Source organism: Leptinotarsa decemlineata, unplaced genomic scaffold (assembly GCF_025532065.1).
Source record: "Leptinotarsa decemlineata unplaced genomic scaffold, Ldec_3_MD MMD2_tig00000133_RagTag_RagTag, whole genome shotgun sequence".
Taxonomy (NCBI): domain Eukaryota; kingdom Metazoa; phylum Arthropoda; class Insecta; order Coleoptera; family Chrysomelidae; genus Leptinotarsa; species Leptinotarsa decemlineata.
The window spans coordinates 6,936,113-6,960,677 of record NW_027412542.1 but is presented as its reverse complement, the minus strand read 5'-3'; the positions used below and the strand labels follow the sequence as shown (position 1 = coordinate 6,960,677).

Sequence of the window (24,565 nt, the reverse complement as noted above, 5' to 3'; positions counted from 1 at the left end):
GCAGTCATTTGGACAATTCTAGTTCGTTGGTCTTACTTGCAGTACTATTTTTGTATAAAATTATCATGCCTCTTTCAATTAAATGACACCCAATATGTTCTGAAAAGCTCTTTCAATTTATTTTTAACAGTTGTGTAGTCTGGGAGATCTCCTGAAAATCCCTCTTTTATTTCATTGACATAAAATTGACATCTTGTTTCGTTGTCAACAATATAATTGATAAGATAATTAATAAATATCTTACTGTTTTTACATGCTGAGTGACCCCTTTTTCTTTCAGTTATTTTGTTATAAATATTGAACATATTAATATTAACATATTAACTTAATATTAAATCAAATGTGAGAGCCTCTTTACTTATTTCTTTTCCTTCCTTTGATTTCCTGTGTCTTGAACTACAGAATGTAGCTATTGCAGTCTGATCATTATATTGACTTCGACAAGTTCGATAAATAAAAGCTGATGTTAAAGTAGTATGGCCCAGACCCTCCTAACTCTTTTCCCATTTCTCTATGAAATATCTTAGAATGGGCTAAAATATTCCGTAGGTGACTCAGGTATATAAATTATTTTGAAACAGCAATAAATAGGCATCTTATTATGTTGTCTTATTATGTCTTATTAAATATTGACTTTATTAACTTATTTGCTCGTTTAATAATAGTAGTATATTTCGATTTGCAAATTTTCGTTTATCAATGTAACATGGAATCTTACGTTTTTTGAGTTACTGAAATGTAAATTTTAATAAATAGCTCCAAATTGTACGTAATGAATGAAAAAATAATTCGAAATCGAGTTTTTTTCGATTTTTTGCATTTTCTTGGAACATTCACTATAATAATGTATAATTTTTCACACCATCAGAAAGTAGAGATTTCAACGAACAAAAAGCACTCCTACATTTTGGAAAAAGCTGATATTTTGACGCGAGAATTTTCGATTGAAAATTAGGGTGCTATTTTGATATTGAGTCAAAATAAGGTGAAAAAATGAAAATTTTATATCAAATAAATTACAGTGTATATGAGACATAAAAAGGTGAGTTTTCACCGAATTTCGTAGAATTTTTTTTAAAAAGATAAAAAAAATATCAAAATCTTGGTTATTTGAATTTTTCACATTAATTTTGAGGTTATGTGAAAAAATTGTGAATACAAATGTAGTGGATCTGTTTATTACCTACAACCATGCTATTTAATTTTTTTTCATAGGACTTGCAGTTTTGCCGGAAATCGAGATAAACCATTTTTTACCCTTAAAAACTCACCCCCTCCCTCTTCCTGAACTCAGATCACCCGTAATTTATTTTTCCTTTCATTTTTATCATATTTTCCTCCTTTTCTAATGGGTTTCATCTCACTATTATTTTTTCACTTTTAAACATTTTTGAAGGCTGCTTCAGCCATGGTCTATATGGTCATTAATACTCGATGGAGAATAACCTATTTATTTCGAGTATCGTAATTGAGTAAGATAAAATAACTAATACTATTTTGTGGAAAGAAACAAAAGGAAGCGCTAAATTGTTCAGCCCTATATTCAACTCAAAATTGATATTACAATGGATACATTCAGATTCTCGATAATTTCTTCTTATTGCAATGTGAAAGCTGAAACTGATGTCTTCTTAGGTTTCCTGAAGTTTGAGCCCTATATGGACATCGTGGACACTTAAATGATGGTTGGGTGTCACAATAGAACCTGTCATGTTGACGCAATGTTTTCTTGGTTTTGAACTGTTTTCCACATTTCCCGCAAAAAAAAATGGCTCCTGCAATCGACGAAAATCATGTTTCACACTAGATATGAATAAAGTAAACATATTTTACACAAAAAATTAACAATAACAAGTATAAAACGGAGTATATGTAATTCAAATACATATTAAATATAGCATGAAATGTAACTAGGGGGTTCCATTCCAATGTATTGAAACCAATGTATTAGATAGAATGAAAAGTAAGATATTCAGAAGTATGAATGGAATTGCGTTACCAAAAATTTGATAGTCGAGTGCGAATAGTCAGAACGATAGTCCAATGAATATAGATACTACCGCAACAAAGTCAATAAAAACTCTTCACGAAGATAGAAATTGCACAAAAGTAAATTCCCAATACAAACTGGAGAAACAATCAACTCATCCGAAATGACCACTTTAAAATAATTTTAACGTTGAATTACTGGAAATAATTTTTCCAGTAATTCACTTTATACAATATGATGTATGAGAGAGAATTGATATACAATTTTGATTACATGGAAAATTTTCAGTCTCCAGGAAATTCGGGCGAACATACCTTTCCTCAGCTCCCCCGCTTTTGGTAACTTTGAAAGACTATGCACTCAATCCGCAATCGAACTCACCTGCTCTGCGTCACACTAACAGTTATTAAAAACATTCACATAGTTAGTTGATTCAATTCCAGCCATCAGGAATTTTTTCAGGGAAAAATCAGTTTCACAGTTTCACAATCGCGAATGAAATATAATGCTATATATAAAAAACATTTACTTCTCCACAAAAAATATTTTTCATAGGATATTCATGATACTCCGAATGTTGATTGCTTTTTGTCTAAGACTGGTGATAGTTACACTACCATTTATAATCATCATACACTTTTTTTCAAATTTGACATTTGTAAATACACAATATTGCCTATCCATTTATTTTTGCAATGTGTCATTATGTAGTAATCAGTAAACCCAACAACATTATTTTATTTTAACAAGCTATAAAGTATGCTCTTTGATAAAGGTCATCGTTATTCATAATATTATTGTGTTTACATATTTCTACACTCTCATAGGCATCTAGTTGCCTGTTGTTGTTAACTTGTCTAAGTAATCTTAATGAACTGACTATGGAATGGTTTTGTTGCAAAATATGATGGGCGACTGCTGATTTTTCTGGTCTTCCATATTTCAAGTGTGCTATGTGTTTCTTATATCTTACTTTGATAGATCTTTTTGTCTGTCCATAATATTTTGCATCGCAGTCCTTACATTCAATTTCGTAAATTCCAGACTTTTCCGAATTCTCGACTTTGTCTTTTGGACTTCCCAAAAGGCTCTGTAGTGTATGACTTGTTTTAAAAACCAGTGGACAGCACAAACGTGCTGGGTTGAATTTTTTAGTGCATCGTCTTTTGAATTTCACTCTAACACATGATAGGTTCACAAAAGAAAGACGTACAATACAGGAAATAGCAGCCACTAAATGTTTCTCGAGGGGTATTGTAGATGACATAATGAGGAAGAAGTTTAGGTTAAGAATGAACGAAATCTCGACTTTCAGAAAGGACAAAAACCAAGATAAATACATCTCAGTTCCATACCACCAATATACGAGGAACTTTGGAAAGATTTTCAAGGAACTAGGTATGAAGGTGGTTTTTAAAACAAGTCATTCACTACAGAGCGTTTTGGAAAGTCCAAAAGACAAAGTCGAGAATTCGGAAAAGTCTGGAATTTACGGAAATTAATGTAAGGCCTGCGATGCAAAATATTATGGACTGACAAAAAGATCTATCAAAGTAAGATATAAGGAACACATAGCACACTTAGAATTGAAGACCTGAAAAATCAGCAGTCGCCCATCATATTTTGCAACGAAACCATTCCATAGACTTCAGTTCATTAAGATTAGTTAGACAAGTTAACAACAACAGGCAACTAGATGCCTATGAGAGTGTAGAAATAAGTAAACACAATAATATTATGAATAACGATGACGGACCTATACCAAAGAGCATACTATATAGCTTGTTAAAATGAAATAATGTTGTTGGGTTTACTGATTACTTCATCAGGACACATTGCAAAAATAAATGGATAGGCAATATTGTGAAATTAATTTTTATATAGCTGAAAATTGTTTTATATAAACATATATTGTAAAATAATAGATAAGGCAAAATTGTAAAATTAATTTAGGTTGGTATACCTGTATGGATGGTACGCCTGGATGGTTTATCTGTAGGGGATACCTATATAGCATAAATAGGGTTAGCTCGCATTCGTTTCTAGTTTTAATCTTCCTCTTTGAAGATGATCAGTTGGTGATCGAAACACGTGTCGAAGTGTTAAAAATAACGATTTGGTGTTGGGGGAAAAACTCCAGTAATATTCATTACTACACCAAAGGTTCCAAACAGTGGATCATAAGTTGCAAAAAAGCTATAATACTCTGAAATGACCGACACATGTTGAAAATGCATAACTGACGTATACAAAAAACACTTTATGGTGATATTTTCACCAAAGAGTTTTACAAAAACGCAACACGTGTTTTGCCATACGATGGCTTCTTCGGGCATGTATTTACAGTAAAGACACGCCCGATACGATACGTTAAAAATTCTACAAATTTGCTGAGAAAGAAGTGATTTTCACCCCATCTCATGTGAAGGAATATCTATTGAGAGTAACATAAATTATTTGACAATATTTTTGGTGAAACTTTCACTGTATATGAATCGACTAGCAAAACTTTCACCGTATGTAAAACGATTAGTTCTGAATTAAATTATATCAGATGTAACAGCAAAATATAATAAACTATACTATTTCATTTTGAACTCATACCTATACCAATGCGATGGCACTGGTAACTCGACACACCTTTTATAACAAAAATATCACTACGTAAAAAAAATTGAAGGAAAGTTCATCCAAACAAATACAATATATGCGAAAATAGAAAATTTCGCATAAACACTGCAATCAGAACACGTTTTCAACATTGCTTCTGAACGATGTTCAACTTAATAAAGTTAACAAATATTTATATTCACAATTCGTAATTCACTGACATATTCACTTTTTCTATTCAAAATAAACATTGTAAGATTCAGGATTACAATTATACTATGGCAACAAACTACATCAAGTTCGTGAAAGTTTGAGTTTATTAACATATATAAAAACATCATCTGGTACATATTCATTGTTTACTTATCAAGTGAAAATTTATGCTTTTTTTGACAATGTGGTTTTTAGGCGTTGTGGAGCGTGCTTCAGCCAAACTTTTATGGCGTCCTCAATTTTTCTATCATTCCTTGAATTGGTTACTTCCTTTACTGCTCCTGAAATATTGTATACTTCATTGACTGCTATTATTTTTGAATTTTGAAGAAAATCAGGTTCAAAAAATCATTCTTAAACTGAAAAGATCCTCATCTTCCAATAGAACAACAGAAACTTTCCAAATTTCATTTTCAGTATTTTGGAAAGTTCTCAGATGAATTATACTATAATTCCAAAAGTGTAGGCACAAAATTCTCAGAAATTACTGACGTTTTTGCTTCGATTTGTCTCTTGCAGTAGTGTAAGGAAATCATACTGAACAGATGACAAAAATGATGATAAAATATATAGAATCACAAATTTGACAACATTGTTTGCGTTTTAATGTAATAGTATTTCTGAGAATTTGCTGCCTACTATTATGGAATTGTACTATATTTATGTTTCATTCTCTAGATAATCTAGATCCATCCATACTTACCTACAATAACATTTTTTGTTGAGGTGTTGCTGAAAGGAATTTTATCCGATCTTTTTCCATAAAAATTGAAATTGCTAGCAACTTCATCGGTTAGAATACTTCTTAATATTCTGTTTGTAGTTGATATCAAATTTTTCCCACCTTGACGAGAAGAATACAATCTCTAAAATAGTTTTCATCATGAGTAAAACTGGATTGATTGTAATTACAGACGAATGAAAGTAACTAATACATAATATTAAAGAAACTGACCAGCTGAGCAGTATATCTTGAAGATTCTAGATATTTTTCTAAAAGATCGAAATCCTTTCGACAACTGACGGGTAATTGAACGGGAAAATTATCTGGTAGTCCATAGACGAAAATATTCTCATCCTTTTTCAACAATGAAGTTGTAATTTTGTTTTCTTCCTTAAGTTGACTGAGTTGAATCGAATGAGTCTGAAATACTAAGCAGACATTTCATGAAAATGTTTACCAAAATACATTAAATTAAAATAAAACAAATATTGACTGCCTAATGTTGCAAAGTACAACTCGTCTAATTATATATACATATAGGGTGTCAATTTGAAAACTTTCCACCCTTAATATCTTCCTTCCAGTAAATAAAATGGGGAATCGAGAAAACACGTCAATTTCATAGAAGGTTGTGTTTTATAAACAACGGATTTGAGATGCCCTTAAATAAATCTGAGGATGTTAAATCCGGTGATCTCGGAGGCCATTTAAACTCTTCATTTCACAAGAAAATAGTTTAACGAACCGAAACCGGTCATAACAAATAAAAAAAATTGTGAAAATCAGACAAAAGTTATTTTCTTTATCCTATATTCAATTTGAATTCCTACAAAATAAATAAGTCATCAATCGAACAAATTCATTCATGAGTAATGCACCAAACAGAAAAGTTCAATAGACAAAAAATCCATAAAACATATATAGTATTCAAGAAACATTTTATTGTGAGATGTTCACTAAACAGTTTTACAAAAACGCAACACGTGTTTCGTTACATAATAGCTTGTTCAGGCGTGTCTATACTAACTAAAATCTACATATTATATTTTACAATTTGTAAAGCATTGAATATGTAAATTTTAGTTAGTACAGTTACGCCTCAAGAAGCTAATATACAGCGAAACACGTGTTGCGTTTGGTGAAAATCTCACATTAAAGTTATTCTTTAATACGTCATGAATTTTCATCATGTATCGGCCGATTTCATTACGGATATAGTGAGAATTCAATATTATTATGGTTAACATCCACCGACTCATATGATTATGGATTGGGGTAAAAGAAAGACATCTCCCCTTATGAAAACGTCATCTAATTCTTCAAGGACATTTGAGTCCAGAAATGCATTTGCGGTTCATTCTAGCACTATTGATGAGACCTATGGCGGGTCGAAACAGTGCTGTCTGGTGTTGAACCATAAATGTATTGTATTTGACCACTGGGTTGCAACTGGTTGCCTTGCAATGAAAGACAGAGGACAAATATCATCGGCGGTCAATGTCAAAGGCTCGTTTATCTTTGATATTCCAGTATTGAGTTAGTTCTCTGCCGATCCAATAGATGGCGTCTTCGTAAGGGGAGATGTCATCGTTCTTATTTATCGAAACATATAGGTGATCTGTAGGTCGTTTTTGTGATAGAATATATTTCGATTATCAAAATGTATGTTTAATTTTTAGAAAAGTTATAAATATAGAAAGTTCTGAAGAGCGGGTGAAAGATGAACATCAACTTGTTCAGTTTGACGTAGCTTCTGGTGACATTGATTACCCATAAATTGAAAGCAACCGCAAATTGTTAGGTCGTTAATTATTGAATTTTAGTCATGAAATTACTGGACGCAGGTTTGATTCCTATTCACTTCCGAAGATTTGAAAAATCGTTAGTTCTGAACTAGGACTATGTTTGATATGTTTGTTTATATGTATGTACGTATGTATGATATTTTTTGTTTTTGTTACAGTATTCTATTCGAAAATAATATTATTTGAATTCGGATAAAACTGTAGTTGATTTCATATTACGTTAAACTGAATTCAGGCAAGTTTGTTACAGAAAATAGTGCATGTCTGAATTTAGTGAAATATTATGAATAGACTGACCTATCCATTATATAATTACACACTTTTCTTAAACATTTTAATTTCTTGACGCGTTTCGCTAACACCGCAGCTTCCTCTGAATACTGAATCCAATTTAAAAAAACATATATTGAAGTTCCAAAGGATTTATGTTTTTTCTTATTGATATAACTGAGTGGTTGGGCTGATTTTACTGCCCAACAAAATCATTATACATATGAACCTTCTTTGGTACGCTGAATGAAATATTGTTAAAGAAACTAATTAATACATTTCACTTTAAAAGGTTTTACAAAAACCACGACACGTGTTTCGCTATACAATAGCTTTCTCAAGCATAAACTGAAAGTTACTTCCAAATTACAACCATTTCATACTCTAACCTATTACCTACTTGTCTGCCTAATGAGTATATATACCTTGAAAGGTCAGGATGAATTCATTAACTATATCGATATATTTTTCGAAAGTATACCTGTAAATATACCTAACTATATTCAGCTGCAAATGAACAGATTTAATAATGGCGAATTAGTCAATTCAGTTTGATCGTTCATAAGATGTTAAGAGTTTTTTAATTTGTTCATTTCCATACTCTCCAACAAGCTAAGTTTCAAACCTTCCTTCTAGAAATGGAGGAGCTTGTATTCATGATTGAACTCATGTCCCTCTGAGGTTAAATGAGTGGCATTTTCCATTCTGGAAACTATATTTGTGATCCTTTATGCGGATTTTGAACGCTCTACCAGTTTGATCTATATAAAACATCGGATATGACCCACACGATAATTTATACACTCCTGATTTTTCTGAAACTGGACTTTTACCTTTGTTATTCTTAATGTGCATGCCTAAGTTGTTGTTGGGTTTGAAAGCAGTATTTACACCTTTGCTGTGCAGAAAATCTTAAATATTTGTAGTGGGTTGGCTTAAGTAGGTTAAGGTTCTATAACTCTTATCCTCTTCTCTATCTTTATCCTCTTCTCTTCGAATTGGGTAAATTTCTTTTAAAGCTTGACTGTATAACTTTTTTGATAATAAAGGATATATTAGACCGCCATTATTGCCATTATTGAATCTGTTCATTTGCAGGTAAAAATAGTTGGGTATATTTACAGGTATACTTTCGAAAAATTTATTGATATAGGTAATGAATTCATTAATGACCTTTCCAGGTAGATTGATTCATTAGGCAAATGAGTATGTAATAGGTTAGAGTATAAAATGGTTGTAGTTTAGAAGTAACTTTCAATTTCGCTATTGTATAGCGAAACACGTGTCGCGGTTTTTGTAAAACCCTTTATAGTGAAAATCAAACAATAAACTGTATTAATTAGTTTTTTTCAATATGAATTTTCATTAAGTATCGGCCAATTCTATTCAATTAATGAAATATTATTGAGTATGGAAAAAAATCTCCATCTATAAAAGGTTTGTTGTTATAAATTTAAAAATGATAATATAAACAGGTTGATTTTCGGTCCGACAATAATAACTTCACCTTCTTTCCCTCGTCTAAATTGATAATTCATTTACTCAATCGCCTAAATTTCAGATCATTTGAGTTTTTTAGGGCTGGCTACGAATTCAATTCCCATTTTGACGTCGCTGAGTCAAATATGTTCTTTACCATATTTCAAAATTTAAATATTTTTAAGTTTTTCGGAACGATACTCTACCCAGTTTATTCAGTTATTTGAAAATTTCTTTGATAAATACATATATTCTTAACGTAATTCTTGAATGTCACGGCATTGCCTCTTTATCAAACAATAGAATTAACAAAAAATCACTGAAGGCCATTTGATACTTCAAAAAATACTTTTGAGTGAACAAAAAAAATTTAGGTTAGGATATTTTAAAACGCATTATATTGAGCAGATTAAGTATATGATGGGAATGAATTCAGTTCTCCAAAAAAAAAACAAAAAATATTTACCATTGATCCTACTAATACCTATGTTTAAACCCCTTACACTTCACAAAATGTATTCAAGAAATACATTTTTGCGCCTGTTGCCCCCACACCAACAAATCATCAGCTGTTCCGTTTTTGTTGGCCAAACTGATAGTACGCCAATGTGTTACGTATGGAAAGTTAGGTTAGGTTATCTTCCCACAAAATAATTATTCTCTGCCAAAAACTCGGAAATAGTCAGATACACTGGACACATATTATGCACATTAAAAAACCACTTCAAGTTGAAATTCCTCACAATCATCTTACCAAAACAATTACTTATGTGAACACTCTAAACACAACCTTCCCGCCACCACGTCTTTAGTGACGTCAGTTATCAGATCAAAGGAAGACGATGGCTTGATATCAATGAAGCGATGTTGCCAGATTTATTCAAAATTTTAAGATTTCTAGAATTCTCATAAAGATTTAAGGATTTTAGCGAATATCCAGAATTTAATTTATAGAGAAGGTGGTCATTTGTTTTGATATGAGAGAAAGAAAGTTTTTGTTTCCTATCTCCCTCGAATTTATTCATGTCTGATAAAGCACTTTACCTAGATGAAAAATACATAACGATAGAATGCCATGGAGCGTGTAAATCGCTTTATTCTTGATCAAGTAACATGGGAAAACTACGATTTTGAGGCTTATGACTTCACAGTCGTTTTAAGAATTATTTCACAGTCGCAAGCTAACCTAATTTTTTCAAATGGAAAACGGGTGGCTTGTGGGCTTTTTGTGAAAGATCATTTTCTTAAGAATAATTTGATGACACACATTTTCATTTAATTTCTTTTATTTTCATGAATAATTGCAAGAAACGATCATACCTAATAACAAATAATACGTATTCGGTATACTTATGTACTAAGTCTTGTTATTTTAGTTATCCCTGACAAACAATTGAAGCTGTTGCTAGGACTACCTAAACAAATATGCTAATGAATATGCTATCACTTTTGAAAATTTATTTGTTGTGTAGTTTATAATTAGATATGGCAAATTATACTAGAAACGAGAAAATTGACATGTTTCTAATTTACGGAGAAACAAAAAAAAATGCAACTGATGAAGCTTGAATGTATGCTCAGAGGTTCCCTAATCGTCGCCATCCCACTCGGTATTATTTTCCAAAACTGAAAAGAAAAATGCGAAAGGAACCAGAAGAAAATGCCAATTACTTCATCGTCAGTGAAGAAAAAGTAGACGTGTTGGCCTATGTTGAAGTGAATTGTACGGCGTCAATTCACCAAATTGTTTCTGAGTGTGATATATTTGATTATATTATTATTTTTTCTCAATGATCATCAATCCATAGTTCTAATGGTCTATCCTGAAATATCCTGTAATATGCAAACTTCCAAATAGGAAGGGAGACGCAAAAAATATTCAAATAATGGAAGACGGCTTTTCACAAGATAACCCAGGTGATTTTTCTAATTTATTCAATGAATTTTTCATTGATTGTCCTTCACAAATTATTAGCAAAATAAAAGTAGATGATGAACTAAACAATCGTCCCATAAATACGAATTCGCATTCCATTTTCTTAGAGCCTTTTATACCAGAGGAATTACTTTTTTTGCTTAGCAATAAAATCAAAAACAACTACTCATCTGGCCCAGATGAAGTTCTGTTATTTCTCATCAAGAAATCTCATCCCTTCATTATAATGCCACTCACCTTACTTGTCAACCTGTCATTTCTAACTGGATCATTTCCGGAAATATTGAAAGTCGGCAAAGTTGTCCCAATTTTTAAAAAGCAGGATCCAGAAAAACTGGAAAACTATAGGCCAATTACGATAAGTCCGGGTTTTTCCAAGATTTTTGAGTACTTCTATTTAGATAGGTTACTGAAATGCCAAAAAAACATCGAATATTCTCAGATAAACAACATGGTTTTAGCACAAAGAAATCCACAAACACTGCAATAATTTAATTTATCGAAACAGTTTCAATGCTTCTGGAATCAGGAGAATGGTTTGTTGGCATATTCTGTGACCTCGGCAGAGCTTTCGACTGTGTCAATCAATATCAACTCATGTCAAAGCTTTATTCGTATGGTATACGAGGTTATGCCTATGACTGGACTTTATAGTTTCTGAAAAATTTACAGCAATTTGTTAGCTTGAAATATCATAGTGAGTCTACCACTACTACTTTTGATTTTGAGCGTTTGGACGTCACGATGGGTGTATCACAAGGATCTGTTCTAGGTCCGATATTATTCCTTTTTTATATATATGAAATCGATAACTCCATCACAGATTCATTTATAAAACGATGTACGCTGTTTGAGAAGTGTGACAGTACTCTGAAGTCAGTTGTGAATTGGTGCGCAAACAATTAATTGCACCTCAATGCTGAAAAAACTCAGTTGGTGAGATTCCACAATCGTCAAAAACAGTGTGAAAAAGTACAAATTCAAATAAATGATCAAACACTCAACAGTTCGGATGATACAGCATTTCTGGGGATAACCATGGATGCATGTCTGACTTGGAAAAAACACTGCACCCTCGTGATGAACAAATTGTTACCTTTTCAGGAACCTCAAAAACATTCTGACAGAACAACAACTATTATCATTCTATCACGCGCAAGTTGCGTCAAGGTTGCGATATGGCATATGTACATGGGGTAACTCTACACTAGCTTCAGATGTGTTTATTGTACAGAAAAGAAACAGGAGTAACAGGAGTTCCTAGTACATTTTCTTGTAGGGATATATTTCAAAAATTTTGAATTTTAACACTATCGTGTATGTACATTATTGAACTGTCAATCTTTGTTTTTAAAAACAAGAATAGATTTCCTTCAAATGGAAGTATTCATACTGTGAACACTAGACAAAAACGTGATCTTCATTTTCCGTTTCGTTAATATAAAATATCATTGAATTATCCATCAGCAGTAGGTCTTACTATTTTCAATAAGCTCTCTAGGTGTCTAAAAGATATAACAAACCTCAATAAATGCAGTAACTTGTTGAACAATTATTTGATTGAGAAATGTTTTCATAATATGCAAGAATTTTACGATTCGTAATATGTAAGTGTATCTGTGCTGTATTTTATTTTATTTTAATTTTGTTGTTATTGTTTTAATAACAACGATGTTGCTCACACTGTGAATTTTGTGTCATTGTTTTATGTGTACTTTGACGATTCCAATACATGTTATCTGTGTCTAATGGAGAAAAAATATTATTATTATTATCATTATTATTATTATTATTATTATCGTAGTGTGCGCTGGTCAGGCGCTATCCCCCGAAGCCCCGATACATTCGGGAGGGTGCGCCAGCATTATCAACCAATGACCACTCCCCACACCGTGGGGTAAGTGATCATTGGGTCCGAGAATCATGTGCCCTGAGCAAGCGCAGTGAGCCAAGAATGACAGCCTTCTGCATCTGTGCGGCTAAGATTTCTGCCTCAGTGCGGCAAGCCGGTATGATTTTGAGATTCGAAAGGACATCATTCCACCAAGGACTCCAATAATCAGAACAACCATCTTGACAGAGTGATCTGGATAGAGCCTGCGGAGTTCGAAGAGAAAATCTCGATATTTTATCCGTTTTTCCTTCTTTTTTCTGACGATATTTGTTTCGCCAGGAGCTGAAAACTACACGACAAATATCGTTTTGCTCTGGTGGTCGGGAAGGACTACATCAGGCTTATTAGCTTGTATGAGCCTGATGGTGGGGAACGAATAGTTCCAATAAATTCGGCACTTCTCGTTCCCCACAACGGATTCAATATCCCCCGGAGCGTAGGGCAACACCGGTGTCTCGTCAATACCGTAAGAGTGCCGTAGATGGTAGTATAGCACTCTTAGGGCCGCGTTATGTCGATGGATATAGGCCGAGACCGCATATGCTGGACATGCTGATAGCAAGTGCATTAGGGTCTCGGGCGCCTCGCGGCAGGCCCTGCATCTTGTGTCAGGAACCTCTATACCCATCACGCGACTGCGGTAGACTAAATGTTGAAGACACCATCCTGGCAAGCCATGATGAACCCCTCAGTTTTTGACTTCAGCCCACTCGACCTGAGAAAAGCGAACGTCAGGCGCTTTGATAAGCCAAGATCTCCAATGTTATTGAAGAAGACCCCATGCATTAGCTTATCCTTGTGTTTCCGCAGAAGTAAGGTGATCTCTGCGGCTTTTATCTGAGCTTTTTGCTGAACGGGTTCCAACTCGGTGACAGAGTTGTGGTCACCTCGTTCAGTGTCGAAAACTATAGCGAGTTCATCAGCTGCTCGGGCAGCTGTCCTAAAGAGAAATGGTCCTATTCCTGCTCTCTCATGGTCACGGACCATATTATTATTATTACTTAGAGCTCTTTCAAAAACATAATTTTCTGAAAAACAAAATCAGAAACAAACTTTTCATTGAAAAAGTCCAAATACTAAATATTTTTTATTTTCTATTCAATCCATGGTGCATTTTCAAATGGTACCTCAAATATCTTTTCTGAGAATACGATTTTCCACATGAGTCGCATTCAAACTGTTTAGGCACGCTGCATTCATACTTGATATGTGCAATAACGCTTTTCTTGTATTTATAGCCTCTGTTACATTTCATGCACATATGAAGGTTTTTGGATTGGTCGTAAGAAAATGATGAGTCTGAAAACACAAAAATTTGCGTTAATTTCTTCACTATCTTAGTTTATGTTGTACATTATAAAGATTAGAACAATTATGAACTACTGTCATTAAACCAAATAAGTAAGTAATATCTGTAATTATCCTGATACTCTTCAATAAATGAAGAAATGTGGTTTTATACTTTAGGGGTACCTTATGTTTTTCGTTTCGAGTACTGCGAGAATTTTCATAGATATTTTACCTCCAAAAATGTTCAGTAACATTAGTTGGGGATCACAAAGTACTTTGAATTTTACTAGTTCGGACTTTCATTTTTCAATATGATTGATTCTAATATGATTTGAGATTTGGACGGTAGGAAGTGAAAATCGTCGTTCGGCCTTGCGGTTTGAACCACCGGTTCGCACAGCGATCGATTGACTGAGTAAACTGACCACCCACGTCAACCCACCAGGCTACCGTCCTACTGAACAGAAAAAAATTATTTTCATGTTCATGTTTGAAAGTAGTTGTTTCGAATGGGCTTTTTCTTAAAGTTTTCATCTGAAAAATTTTTTGTGCATATTCTACACATCTCTTCAAATAGTTTACTTTAAATCATAATACTATCTTGCTTTCTTGCAAAGTTTACAACACTTTTTGTATAAAGATGAAGAAAAAGAAAAAACCAAAAATTACTTTCCACAAAATAACTCATTTAATAACAATATTGTGCATTTCAACAATTCGATGTAGTTCGAATCTAAACAAAAAATGACATGTTTTGTTACTCATTTGGGATTTACATGAAGATGGTATTTATTGGAATTGAACAAAATACTCTTTTAGAAACAATTTTTTTTAATCAAACAGTTTTCGTTTCGAATAACGGATACGAAATGATTAATGAAAAGTTTAGGTAAGTTCAAGAATGTTTCCGTTTTGCATTTTGAAAGGTACAGGGATTGATGAAGTTGACAATATTTTAACTATTTTTGAAAGTTACAATTCAAAGATGAAAATATAAAAAAAATAAATTGATGGAATATCCACATTTTTTTTAATTGTTACGCTGTTTACGTTCTAGTTAGATTTTTTTGTTAAATGAACATCATATTCCTATTTTTTCTTCCCACTCATAAGATATTTTACGTAGAGTGGAAATAAATTGAAAGGGGTGCATTTTTAGAAGAGGTTAGTTTTCCGGGAAAAAGCTTTTTGACTTCAACTTCTCCATGTATATGTAAAAAATGTGGGAAACTTGTGAAGGAAGGAAGAAAGCAATAGAATAGTTTTGTTTTCCGTAGCACACCAAAGAAACAATAATAAATTAATAATGAGTAGTCCGCGACACTTATTACATATTGATATTCCATAGGTGATGTTTGAACAATCTTGCTTCTCCAAGTACTCGTAAGCAAGTGATAAAAAATTTAAAACTGAACTGGAAACTCGCAAAATAAGATGATTGCAATAACTATTCACACTCCGGAATTCTAATGTGATAGATACATGGTAAAAAAAAAAGATTACCAACAATCATGGCAAATCTACAGAGCTTCGAATTAAATTACTAGCCTTCAACTTCTCATCAGGATCATTTTGAATATCTATAGAAGACGAGTCACACAATTCTTGTAGAAATTTGACTTCACTCGTAAATCACTGGAAAAGACAAATCTGTTCCATCATAACAGTTCGTAAAAATCATTCATAAGTTTAGATACTTCTAACCCAGTCAAAAGCGTTTCATGTATTGAAGTGGCGCTTTTTTCTGAAAAAACATTTTTGCTTTTTACTTTTCCATATTTCATAATGAATGATCGGTGTACAAACTTTATAGAAAAAAGTAACTCTCCTATTAGTCAATGTTCATAATCGAAATTGGTTGTTTTCTCATATCATATTTTTAATGAAAGTTTGACAAGAATAATTGTAATTGTTTCTGTCAACACAGGCAACAAACAGTACTAGCTACACATGATCTGGTGGACTCCATAATATTACAAACAATCCGGATTTTTGGAAATTTGCTACTATATGCGAAGTACGATTGAAGTAAGGCAGTTAAGTATTTAATTATTTTACTGAATATTACTTTTCTTGAAAGTAAAATCATAGTATGGCTGTGCGTTCTGTGAATTTTCAAATACAAGTTTCCCACATTTCTTGTTCAATGACGAGGAAGTAGAAAGCCAAGAAAACCCGTTTCAAAAAACTAATCTCTCTTAAAAATATTTCCTATTTCGGATTGAATACAAGACATTTTTATAGTTTCTTCATAGAGAAACCCTACCTTCGTGCATACTGCTTATATTTTACTGAGCGAGAAATAAATCCATTTGAGATAATTTTATACCGTCGTCAATTGTGATTCAAGTATTTTCATTCTGCTCAACTTCATTGTCTTGAGTGGTGCCTCTTGATGGGCTTGATGACGAAGCATCACAATCATTCGTTTAGAGTTTTGCATCAGTATTTTTTGACATGGGGACTCGATGTGGCTGCCGGAACTCCATATCTTGAGGAGCACCAATAATGAAATTGTTTTTATATTATCCATTGTAATCCACGGTAATGAGAGGTATGAAGACTATTCGCCAATTCTGTAAATAACTGACCAAAGTTTCTTAATCATGGCCCCCATCAGTAATTATACTATGTTTTGATCTCATGTGGCAGATATAACTAATTTTCTGTTTAGCGCTGTATGGACATTTGGAACATCTGAACTGTGACTCTACTCCGCATTCCCATTTGAGATGTTTGTAGAGCGAACTTTTGTGTTTATAGTAGTTACCGCATCGTTCACATGGATGACACCCTGAAAATTGATAGAGTTAGATTTTAACTTATGATTCTTTACCTTAAAAGACACTGTGCGTTTACAATCAGAATAGAATTATTGATTCAAACATGTAGAAATGTGATTTCTAACTAGTGGTATACAACGCTATGTGTGAAACGAATACACGGTCGAGTGACATGATTTGAAAGTACAACAAGTTTACTTTTCTTTAGAGAAATACAGCACGTATAATGTCTTATAATGGCTGTACTTTTTTCATCAACGTTGTTTATCAAAGTCAATAGATATGTCATATGTCAATGTTTATTTACTGACTTTTCAAACATTCGATGTAGTACAAGATTTAGTACTCTGATATTAGTTTGTTCCAATTTTGCCACTTTTCATGTTTTTCTTCAAGACGCGTAGCCAAGTACGATCCATTTCCACGAAGCTCTTCTCACCGACGTTTCGACAAAGTCTCATTTGTCATCATCTGGATATTACTGTTAAGTGTTCGGAAGTCGGTTGACCCTAACTGATCCGCTCCCTACTATACTGGTAAAATGTTGTTTGTTACGTGTTCGGAAGTAGAATGTCCTTACCCACTCACTACCTACAAGTGTTGCCTATCCTTACACTTGGCTGCACCATAATTACTAATGATGGTCAAAAGCCTGAAACACGTGTCTATGGTTTGCCACTTTTTTGAGTGCTATGTCTGATAAATCACCTCCTGTATTCATATCAAACACCCGAAAATCTTCATATCTGTATTATTTTCTGGACCCACGGAGGCAGCTATAGCTGCCTCCGTGGTGATGTTAGTAGTATTCTTGTAAACACAAGATATATCAACTGAATACACAAATGTGAGGCTGGCTTCTGCTGATGGCTCCGTGCATTTGTAGTTATTTTGATAACCAAGTGTTGCCTATTTTCGCACTTGGCTGCACCTTACTGATGATGGGACAAAACCCCGAAACCCGTGTCTATGGTTTGCCTCTTTTTTGAGTGCTATGTCCGATAAATCACCTCCTGTATTCATATCAAACTTTCGGAAATTTTATTTCCGGTCTGGAAACTGATTGATCATGAAAAAGTCCTTCAATATTTTCGTTTTCTTCTCAGAGATGATTGTTCTTCTATGTGGGAATTTGATCATCTTCGACATTGGTGGGTTTAGAACCATGTCACCTACATGAAAGATATGAAGTGAGCCATTGAAGAAAAAATACTTCATTATATATATATATATATATATATATATATATATATATATATATATATATATATATATATATATCTCAATAACTCAGTCGCTCCTCTCAATATTTGACAAACAAATTTTCAAAAATGAGTTTAAATATAATATATAACATAAAGAGTCACTTTATTATTCACATAAGAAAAGTTTTAAACTTTTGACAATAGTAAAATAGTGTCCAAGTTTCATTTCATGAAAAAAAGGCAGATATACTTTCATTCTTTATAATATGATATATAGGTGGTGAGAAATATTACAATAAAGAGTGCTTTTATAACAAAATGAATTTAATTTAATTTTTGCATGCTCTCATTGGAATCTAGTGCTCTATTTTAGGTCATTTCCTAAAGAAGAAATCGTTCTTTTCAATTTTTCTCTCCTCCTCCTATTCTGAAACCAAGTTGATATAACAGCGTAGGAAAGGTCGAGTTCCTCTCTCAACTTTTCTCTGGTATTGGGGTCTGGAAACTGATTGATCATGAAAAAGTCCTTCAATATTTTCGTTTTCTTCTCAGAGATGATTGTTCTTCTATGTGGGAATTTGATCATCTTCGACATTGGTGGGTTTAGAACCATGTCACCTACATGAAAGATATGAAGTGAGCCATTGAAGAAAAAATACTTCATTATATCATTTTTCAATTAAACCACAAAAAAATGTGAGTCAAGTTTTACGGGAAAAATACTCTTCAGAATTCAAATCAAACACTCTCCCACATATTTTCAGTGCATGGGGTAGGTTTAAATTGGTACCATTTATGATTTATGCAGGAAGAATATTATCTTCTGCAAAAAAATTCCACTAGGTGAATTTTTTTATTTAAATGAAGAAGAAATAAACATTTACGTTATTAATATAAATATTGTTATTCTTAAAAATACAAAAACTTATCATCAAGTGGAAACGAATTTTTAAATTTACAATGAAGAATAAATTCACAAAACTCTTTTCTGAATATACATATTCATGAAAAGTGAAAAGAAAAAATAAGGGATGGAGTCTATCGATACTTGAAGAAAATCCATAACTAACTTAGTATGAGCTATTTTGAAAACAATAAAATGTTACTTGAAAAAAGTATTTCAAGCTATTTATTTGTAAACATAAAATCAAATACCCATACCAATGAAATCTCGTATAACATAATAATTAGTTCGTACTTCCATTGCCTAATATTATATAAAATGATTTGAAATCTCTAAAAGAATCAATACAAATGAAAAATTAAAAAGATAAGCTGAAAATAACAATTATATGATTTGAAATCCCTAAAAGAATCAATACAAATGAAAAATTAAAAAGATAAGCTGAAAATAACAATTATATGATTTGAAATCCCTAAAAGAATCAATACAAATGAAAAATTAAAAAGATAAGCTGAAAATAAAAATTATATTATTAAGTCACTTCACGACGTTTCGATTGTTAGTATCCTAAAGGGTGATGACTCGTCTAATTCCTCCAAGAGATTAGTATTTTATGGGTCATTCGAGTACTTTTACTTGTCTCCTTTTACCTATTTTCGCTTCACCGGTTTAGCGGGAGATGACCGTTAGGCGGGAGTTGGCCATTTTTCGCTCGATTATGGTTTTCCATATGTTGCGTATCTCTACGCTAGCTTGGCTGGATACTTTGTTGGACAACATGTATGCAGCTTCTTCGAATTTTCTCCTGAACCAGTGTTCCTCCCTGTGTACAATCTCAGCCTGGGACTACTCGATGTCATTTTGACGAGTCCAAACATGCTCTGCTATTCCTGATTTCCTAGTTTCCCCTCGCTGTGTGTGTGTGGTTCTTGTGTGGGTTTCTTAGTTTCACGGATATAGGATTTTCCGCACTCACAAAGTATCCGGTAAATGCAATTCTTGGAATCGCAGTCCGCGTTTAGTGGCGTGGCTTTCGTGAGGCTGCTACGGGTAGTGTTCCGGATCTGAAGTGGGTTCTGATGTTATACTTGGACCCAATTCCTCTTATCCTTTCCGATAATCCTCTGATGTCTGGAAGTGTAAGCACTGGTTGTGGCGGTTTCTCTTCCTTGCGAGGCTCTTGCTGTCATTTAGCTAAAGTCTGATCCACTTGTACCTGTGAATGTACTCGAATGACCCATAAATAGTCATCTCTTGGAAGAATCAGTCCAGTCATTATCCCAAGACGATTGTGGGTACTAACAATTGAAACAATTGAATCTCTTCATTTTTTATTTTTTGTTTAATTGTTCAATTCTTTACTTGTATTTTATTTCACTGTAATTTCATTTCAAGTTTTTTTTCTTAACATAATTGTTATTTTCAGCTATTCTTTTCAATTTTTCATTTGTATTGGTTCTTTTAGGGATTTCATATAATTTTATATAATATTAGACAATGGAAGTCCGAACTAATGAAATACAAGATAATTCATTTTGCACTATTATACGTTGAAAAGCTCAAATAATAGAGAAACCACGTGATTTTCAACTCATCTGGCTCTAAAAAAACATAATGCAAATACTCTTTTGCAATAATTATGGACAACATCATTGTAAATATGTCACTTTATATTTCTAGGAGATATTTTGGAACATAAATGACTTCAGTTTTGTGCATGAATATTGAATGTTATATTGGATTTTGTATAAGGTATATGAAAAAAAGTCACAAAACATATTCGAAACTACATTTCTATTCATGCATATTTTGAAAAAAATGATATTCTATTCTTGGGTAATAACATCTATGAAAAATTTTCTATCAATGGGAGGTTTAATGTTTTTCCGGTAATCAGCTGTCGCCCACATACGAACGACAACTATCAGAAGTTGAGAAACTTGTGCGAGCTGAGGACTAACGAGGTCTTACCTTATAACGTGTGATTCCTAACACGGTTGAAATACACTTTGGGGAATGTTCCTCCTGACGAAAATCAAGTAGTTTTCATAAAAGAGATCTAAAACAACGCATTTTGAACTCATCACTTCAACCTTTTTCTTAAAAAAATATTTAAATACTTAAAAAAGAGGAATGAACTAATGCATTCAACATTTAAAGGGATTCGTTTCTATTTCACCATTTGGCAACATCGGTTATAGCTAATAAAGGATAATGAATCTGTTACCTGTATGAGACAAACAAAGATGACATATTTCGGAGGCGTGCTCTTCTGTTTACTTATATTCCGAGTTCCAAGACATTCTGTGACATGAAATTTTGTGCACCTAACCTATCTTCCTCTATATAAATAAATAACAATACAACTGTTGTTTATGTGGCTTGTGGAGGTGGTATTGAGCTATAATTTATATTTTGCCATAATTGTTGATTTATAAAGATAATTTTCCTTTTCTAAAGTAGAATATCTAGGTACGTATAAATTATTTCAACTTGATATAGGCGCAGTTGCCAATATGTGAATTAGAAACAAATATCTTTGAAAATTAAAATCCAACATTTGAAACATCAATTTGAATATCTTTCGAAGTGAATTTGAAAAACTCATGAATTAAACTCAACTTTATTTTGTTCAAACTTGCATTTGCTGTAATAACCCAAATTGAGGAACATTCACCATTGTAAAATGTACAATTCATTAACCAGCATGGAAATAGTTAACTATCATCAAAGAAAATGGAATTCTCGTTCAGATGATGAAACACTACGGATATCATCACCGAAAAATTTGTTACTAAAGTAATTTTGAACTTTTGAAATATATTTTCTCGATTGGAGAAAACTGTGAGTTGGGAAATTTTGCCTTCGTATTTAAAGTACTAATTAGATCACTTGAATGAAATGAATAAAAATACTTATGTCTAAATACCACTGGTAGATTTTATTCATACGACCGGTTTCAGGTTTAACCCCATTATCAAGTTTTATACTTGATAATGGGGTCAAACCCGGAACCGGTCGAATAAATTAAATCTACCAGTGGTATTTAGACAAAAGTGATTTTATTCATTTCATTTTAGTGATCACGAATTACCATAAAGTAAACGAGTCATCAATCAATCATGTTACACATACTATTTTGATATCTGTGATGCACTGTCTGGAAACTTTGATGTAGTAATGAATATTACTGGAGTTTTACCCGAACACCAAACCGTTATTTTAACACCTCGACACGTGTTTCGATCACCAAGTGATCATCTACAAGAGGAAGATTAAACAGTTTAATCTTCCTCTTGAAGAGTTGAAACGCCAGTAATATTCTTTACTGATTAGATTCAGAAGAAATACGGAAATGTTTCGAAGATAAAAATATTTTTTTGGGAAAGAAAGGTTTTGGCTGTCTTTTTTCAATTTTCATAAAAAAAATAGTGAGAATCTTCCATAGAAAATAAAATAATATCTACGAAATAAACTATTCACTAAGATGTTTAGATCATCCAAAGAAGTAACTTCCAGGCACAAATTGGAAAAAGAAGTCCTTTGGGAACAACTATTTTCAAATGAACTTCGAATTACAAGAAGAAAAAAACTTTTATATGAACATTTAATTATACAAAAACACTTTTTTCTCTTAGAAATCATCAACAGGATTGGTACATGTTATAGTATACGAAAGACGTGAAAATTGTCTTACATGCAACACTGTTATTTTCAAAGGCGGTCATCCGATGTTTCGGAATAAGACACTTGTCTTATTGCCTCTTCCGCACCAAGCTGGATAACATTACAAGATGAACCTCTCAATTCATTCATAAAATTACTAATGAATTATATCTACTCATGTCATCGATGACAGTACGGAATGACATTCATTCGCTCAATTGATTCAATCCCAGCCATAGGAATCTTGTTTTAATTGAAAGGGGTATATTTTCAGGAAAGATTGATTTTTTTTTGTGATTTGAAGGTTTGAGCTTTTTACTTCTTCCAAGAGAGGCTCAAAAAAATTGCAAAAGTTATAAACAATTTAGTAAAGAAAGGGGGGTTTAGTTTTTTGCAAATATCTCGGAAAACATTAAAGATATCCGAAATTTGAAAGAATATCCTCAAAGAGAAGGAAATTTTATAAAAAAAAAAGTCCCACCTACGGAAACTCTATCAACAACATTAATAATTTAAATTTAGAGGCGAAAATAGCGCTAAAAGCGGGCGATGCGCGTCCCGCACGCACGCGATAACCGATGTAACCTTTGAACAATAAAAATTATCTCAACCCATTGAATATAATTATTGAGAAAAAAATTCACATACCTTCTAGGCACTTGAAAAAACGAAAATCCACAGAAAAAAATATCCTGTGATTATTTTATTAGATATACTATGTGTGATTGATGACTTGTTTACTTTATGGTAATTGTAGATTATTTTTTAGACAAAAGTGGTAATGGGGTCAAACCCAAAACCGGTCGTTTGAAAAAAATCTACCAGTGGTAATTAGACAAAAGTGTTTTTATTCATTTTATTGAAGTTTATTAGATATACTTTAGATACTTATATATATATATATATATATATATATATATATATATATATATATATATATATATATATATATATATATATATATATATATATATATATTGAACCCTTTTACCCTCAGGGTGTCGGGTTATCATTTTATTGTTGCTTTATGAACTTTTTCAATTCCTTTCTATCTCTAGCCAGTGTCTTTACTTCGTTCCATTGTTTATTTCTTCCTTGTAGAATCTTTCCTATCATGTCGTTCCAGGTTTTTTCAGGTCTTCCTCTTTTTCTTTTGTTTTGTGTTTTCGCTTCATAGATTTGTTTCACAGGTCTATTGTTTGGCATTCTCTGTATGTGTCCCCACCGTCCTAATTGTTTTTGTTCTATAAATGAAATAATGTCTTCTATGTCTAGTTCTTCTCTTATTCCTGTATTTCTTATCTTATCTCTCCTTGTCACTCCTATAATTCTCCTCAGGTATTTCATTTCTGTTGCTTGTATTCTACTTTTGATTTTTTTTGTTAATATCCAAGATTCACATCCATATGTTAATACTGGCCTATAATATTGTTTTGAATACATATTTGTAGTTTTGTCTGTCTTGAAATTTCTCTTTCACTGATGAAGTTCTTATTCATTGTATAGTAAAATTTAATGGTTTTCTCGATTCTGTTGTTAATTTCTGCTTCTTGTCTTCCTTTTTCGTCTATTGTTACGCCTAGATATTTGAAATCTTTCACTTGTTCTATTTTTTTATCATCTATCATTATATTTATTTCTTCTCCTCCTATGGTCATCACCTTGGTTTTATCTTTGTTTATTCTCATTTGTTTTCTCTTCAGTGTTTCATTCCATATTTTTATATTATGTTGTAATCGTTCTTCATTTTCAGCTATCAGTATTATGTCATCGGCAAATGCTCCCTCAGCTATCTC

The 24,565-nt window shown here is 32.5% G+C and overlaps 2 long non-coding RNA genes across 3 annotated transcripts; both read right to left on the bottom strand.

Moving 5' to 3' along the window:
• Positions 1-1,523: 1,523 nt before the first annotated feature.
• On the bottom strand, positions 1,524-9,936 carry LOC111502763 (uncharacterized). 2 transcript variants are annotated; one of them, XR_002721781.2, is made up of 5 exons: positions 9,558-9,936; positions 5,769-5,965; positions 5,517-5,679; positions 4,595-5,094; positions 1,524-1,775 (listed from the first exon to the last, which is right to left on the bottom strand). It is a non-coding gene; the product is annotated as an uncharacterized lncRNA (long non-coding RNA). The 2 variants fall into 2 exon arrangements; XR_012464856.1 differs by having other exon boundaries at positions 4,631-5,094.
• An 8,510-nt stretch (positions 9,937-18,446) lies between these two features.
• LOC141481278 (uncharacterized) lies at positions 18,447-23,517 on the bottom strand. The gene is made up of 2 exons (XR_012464855.1): positions 22,801-23,517; positions 18,447-18,817 (listed from the first exon to the last, which is right to left on the bottom strand). It is a non-coding gene; the product is annotated as an uncharacterized lncRNA (long non-coding RNA).
• Positions 23,518-24,565: the final 1,048 nt, after the last annotated feature.